A 6,000-nucleotide genomic window follows, 5' to 3' on the forward strand; every position below is an offset into this window, starting at 1 on the left:
CGGGGGGTATGCTAGTTCTGAACATCACATGCTAATGTAAAAAGCTGGTTTTTGATATAAATATGAACTTGATTGAACAAAACATTAATGTATTGTATAACATAATGTCCTAGGAGAGTCATCTGATGAAGATCATCAAAGGTTAGTGCTGCATTTAGCTGTGGTTTTGGTTTTTGTGACATATATGCTAGCTTGAACAATGGGTGTGTGATTATTCCTGGCTGGGTACTCTCCTGACATAATCTAATGTTTTGCTTTCGTTGTAAAGCCTTTTTGAAATCGGACAATGTGGTTAGATAAAGGAGAGTCTTGTCTTTAAAATGGTGTAAAATAGTAATATGTTTGAAAAATTGAAGTCTTTGCATTTTTGAGGTATTTGTAATTCGCGCCACTCTATACCATTGGATATTGGTGAGGCGTTCCGCTAGCGGAACATCTGTCCCTAACAGGTTAATTCAAACTTTTATACCCTTGGATAAAAAGGGGCATTTATGTCATGCTGATCCGCTCTCTGAGCTCCCTGGGGCGCGGCAAGGTATCATGGGGCGCGGCAAGGTATCATGATCTCGTTAGAGAACTAAAATCACAATCTTAACGTCACAAAAACATTCTCTTTATCCTTGATATTTTCTACACAACATAAAGGGTGTAAACCTGATATACACAGTGTAAAAGCTTTTCAAGTTAGTTTTTCCGTTATAACGTCTTTCTACCAATTTTAATGACATCACAAAATAGACATTCATTTTCCATATTCCATCTCTCATCATTCCTAACATTCAGATATTGAAATATATTGCCCCAGTGTTCATTGTTTGATGTTGAAGTTTTGGTTGACCACTCTTCTGTAACACAAAGACATTCCATTCACCCAAACTAGAGCCCAGAAAAGAGTCGGTCTGCTTCACATCCCCTCTGACTCCCTGAGACACCAACCCCTGGGTGAAAGTTAACTCCTCCTCCTACTCTCAATCACTTCCTTCCTTAGTTCTCTAAACCCACAACATGATATGAGATCGTGACCCTGTAGGTCAGAATTCAGTCTTTAGCAGCATTCCAAACCAGTTCATCACCTCTGACCCTGTGATGTTACTGGTATTTATTCACAATATGTACTGTATAGCATATAATATGTAATTTTATGTCATCTGGTATGTATTCTCCTGATACTGAGGGATCTGTCTGTGAATTAGAGGTGAATTGTATTGGGCAGGCTTTTGTTCCAGCCCAGTACTAACACACCGGATTCAACATAGCAACCTCTCATTGAGACTTGATAAGCTGCATCAGGTGTGTTAATGCTGGTATGTAACACCCTATAGCTCTCCAGGACCAGGGTTGGCCACTCCTGGCTTGGGGAGTGTGTGGGGGGGTCTGGGTTAAACCAAGTACGTCTCTCTGTTTTTAAGGTTTATAACTGTTTGTATGTATTACATTCCTCTGACCCAGATTATATTGTTGCACTTTGATTAACTTAAGAGACCATACTGCAGGTAATAACGTCATCATAGGAAAAAGGAACGACATTGATAGTCTATTTGTCTCTCATGCTCTCTTCCCCTACTTCTTTTTCTCTGTGTGAACTGAAAGACTGAAATATTGTAATACAGTTTGACTGAAGCAATAAAGTTGGCTGAGACTGTGGGTGTCCTGAAAAGCGCATAAAATGTATTATTTATTATTATTATTATTATTAATGTGTTTGCTGTTTGTTTCTGATGACACTGGAGAGGTCTGTGTGCATGAGTGCTAATAATGTATCGTGCCAGGTAGGTAGGTGAATTTTCCTGCTACCTGTGTCCCCACGAATCTCAGTACTAACTACCCATAACTAGTGCTTATAACTAGTGTTTTATATACAGTAGAGATTTGTGGTGCAGTGGAGGGTAAAAGTAGTTTACGCACCTTTTTTATTTAGCAATTTTGTTTAAAAAATGCATTGAAATTATAGGGAGAGTTACTTTATTCACAAAGTGCTATGGGGTAATGCCAATAAATTAAAGGAAAAAAGGTGTTGTCTTGGACAAAATGTAAAAATAATTGTTAAGAATGAGACAGGTAACATTATAATAATACACAAGTAAGATAATTGCTTTTGGTCTAGGTTTAGTAAAAATACTGTGAATCTTACCCAAAATGTAATAGCGAGACACTTGGTTATCGTCATTAAACAAGGAAATTGTGTTTTTCATTTGAAATGCCAGAATATGATTATTGATTTAAAGACAAATGTTCTTGTCTATTTTGGAATCATTAAACCTTTTTATATATATATATATATATTAACATTAATTGTAATACCAGAGGCCAAATGCAAGGTACTGATGCATTAAATGGTTCATTTAAATAGGATATGAACAGAAAATGTAAGGTGGCCACATAACATTTTGAGTTTTTTAGACATAGTCAAAAACATAGTTACAATATACTATCATTTTGAAGGAAATTATTTTTTCACTTTTGTTTTGGCCACATGGCAACTACCCAGATACAGTTGAAGTCGGATGTTTACATACACTTAGGTTGGAGTCATTAAAACTCGGTTTTCAACCACTCCACAAATTTCTTGTTAACAAACTATAGTTTTGGGAAGTCGGTTAGGACATCTACGTTGTGCATGACACAAGTCATTTTTCCAACAACTGTTTACAGACAGATTATTCCACTTATAATTCACTGTATCACAATTCCAGTGGGTCAGAAGTTTACATACACTAAGTTGACTGTGGCTTTAAACAGCTTGGAAAATTCCAGAAAATGATGTCATGGCTTTAGAAGCTTCTGATAGGCTAACTGACATCATTTGAGTCAATTGGAGGTGTACCTGTGGATGTATTTCAAGGCCTACCTTCATACTCAGTGCCTCTTTGCTTGACATCATGGGAAAATCAAAAGAAATCAGCCAAGACATCAGAAAAAAACTTTAAGACCTCCACAAGTCTCGCAAATGGGCCTTCCAATGACCCCAAGCATACTTCAAAAGTTGTGGCAAAATGGCTTAAGGACAACAACGTCAAGGTATTGGAGTGGCCATCACAAAGCCCTGACCTCAATCCTATAGAACATTTGTATGCAGAACTGAAAAGGCATGTGCGAGCAAGGAGGCCTACAAACCTGACTCAGTTACACCAGCTCTGTCAGGAGGAATGGGACAAAATTCACCCAACTTATTGTGGGAAGCTTGTGGAAGGCTACCCGAAACGTTTGACCCAGGTTAAACAATTTAAAGGCAATGCTACCAAATACTAATTGAGTGTATGTAAACTTCTGACCCACTGGGAATGTGATGAAAGAAATAAAAGCTGAAATAAATTATTCTCTCTACTATTATTCTGACATTTCACATTCTTAAAATAAAGTGGTGATCCTAACTGACCTAAAACAGGCAATTTTTACTAGGATTAAATGTCAGGATTTGTGAAAAACTGAGTTTAAATGTATTTGGCTAAGGTGTATGTAAACTTCTGACTTCAACTGTATTTTAAGACATCTAACAGACAACAGTCAAATGTTAATTAATTTAAAGAGAAATGAATAAAAGCATAAAACAAATACACCCCACTCCATATATATTTTTCAACCCAAGGGGGCGATATGTAACTTTCATCTGTGAAAGTTCTCACTGTGAGTTACAGAAAGGCTATAGTACGCCTACTGAACCTGTGTTCGCACACACAGTTGTAAATGCGGGTTGTGTTGCTGTCTACTTTCGGTCTTGCTTGCCACTTCCCACTTCAAAATGGTTAGGCTAGACTGGATCCATATAAAATGTCACCCAGGCCTTGCAGATGTTTCAGATATGCATCTAGGCATTTGACTGGACATGGTAAAATGACATTTTTTTTTACAAACAACAAACAGAAAGTATCCCACATTATGTGTTTTTTTTATTTTAGGGAGGAGCTCCTCTCTTTCCAATGTAGGTAGCCTAACGTTTACATGTAGGTCCCAGAGGTTATGGGTCAGTGTGCTTCTGTTAGTGAGGCTATTCATTGCGCTCTGTGGGTCCTTGATTGAGGATATCCTCCTAACAATTGCTCCTGGTTTCGAAATGAAATATGGGCCACATTTTAAGTTTCAGACATCTAGTCGTCTACACTCAGTTAGCCAGAAGAGTTTCCAATCTACTGTAAAAACAAAAATAAAACGCACACACTCACAAACATTGGAAAAGGTGTGAAAGTGTCAGCCGTCTTGAGTGAAAACAAAATAGACTTAGACCGCAATTTACATATTGAGAACTCATTCCTTTAAGTCATTTAGATCATCTCATGTCGAGGTTAAGATATACAGAAAATAGTTGGTCATTGAGGGTATGGCAAGTAGTTTAATACATTTCTAGAGTGGGTGATTTACATACTGTAAGCTTTTGCCTCAACAAGCACAGAGTTACACATTTGTGGTGATGAAACCATTAGATAGATACAAGTAATGTTTACGAGAGAGAGAGAGAGAGAGAGAGAGAGAGAGAGAGAGAGAGAGAGAGAGAGAGAGAGAGAGAATGCTAAACAAGACAAGGATTCTATGCCCTGAGTTATTCATTTAACTTACAGAGGACTCATAGGATTGTGTTTATGGTAGATGGACGTCAAGGCCGTATCCATAAAGCTCCTAAGAGTGCTGATCTAGGATATATATATATATATATATATATATATATATATATATATATATATATTATAGATCATAATGAATAAGATGACACGGACAGAGAGGACCTGATCCTAGATCTGCAGTGCTACTCTGAGAGTGTTTTGTGCATACAGTTTCTGATATTATACAAGCACTTGACCCCCAGTGACCCCATGCTCCTGCTCAAAACAATAATGAACTATTACGCCCTGATGGATGGTTACTAAGGATGGAAGCCTCTTTCCTCTTGAAGGGCTGCTTGCGCACTCATATTGTTTAATTATTTTGATGGGAGAAATCGGGCTCGAAATTAGCCGCCTTTTCACCTCAGCATTAAGGACCCCGCCCAGCGGCAGGAGCGGGAGCCAGGGAAACACAGCAATCAAGGCCTGGCCCTGGCCCCAGCAGACTGACATTGTCTCTAGGCTAATGTCTCAGGGCATTCCTTCACTTCCTCCCTTTGCGTACTGTAGGGAAACAATAGCCCCCAGTGTGTCCACCGGGTGGAGAGTGTGTCAACAGTATCGCTCCTACAGTACACACACACCCACACAGGCGCACACCCACGCAAGAGCGCGCACACACATACACACACACACATGCAAGCACGCGCACACACACACACACACACTGTTTCCCTCCCTCTGTCTGGCTCTGGTTAGGCCTGCTTGGCTGGATTCAGTTGCTCCCCACACTCCCATCCCTCTTCCACGGAAAAAAAGGATCATGACATCATAAAAAATCAGAAGCATTGTATCCAAGGCCCTGTCTCATGAAAGGGCTGCAGTGCGTGTCTGAAGGCGATTAGCTCTTCTGACATGCAGTTTGGACAGGAAGCTTTAGGTTGAACGGGGCCCAACCTCCCTTGTGGATTGTGTGAGATAAGGCACAATAAGGGTTTGTTTTGGTCAAAGCGTGGTGGAGAGAACTGTATCACAATATTAGCCCTATTTGTCCCATGGTTCCCTCAGCAAATGTCTAGCATGTGGCTGGACAGGAACTGAGTAAGTGCTGCATGGGGACTCCTTTGACAAGACAATTTACTTTAAAGTGTATATCTTCCTTTTATTCCGTCTCAACTCAATGGCAGTCAAATGTTCTGTTCTCAACAACATACAGGCTGTTGCTGTAAATGCTCTCAGTCAACTTAATAAAGGTAAGTAACAACAGCATCCTCCATACCAGGCGGTGTTACAGTAGCCTACAGGTTGTTGTACTGTAACAGTGTAACACATTTTCTCTCATAACCTTACCAGCTGTTAGGGACTTTGTGAAACAGTACATTCCTCTGGACTATAATACATGATGGAATGCCAGGCTTTCCCACCCATTAATTAAAATTAGAAGCTGGACATCTGGACCCCAGCT

This window comes from Salmo salar, chromosome 12 (genome assembly GCF_965601325.2).
Source record: "Salmo salar chromosome 12, fSalSal1, whole genome shotgun sequence".
In the NCBI taxonomy this organism is placed as follows: domain Eukaryota; kingdom Metazoa; phylum Chordata; class Actinopteri; order Salmoniformes; family Salmonidae; genus Salmo; species Salmo salar.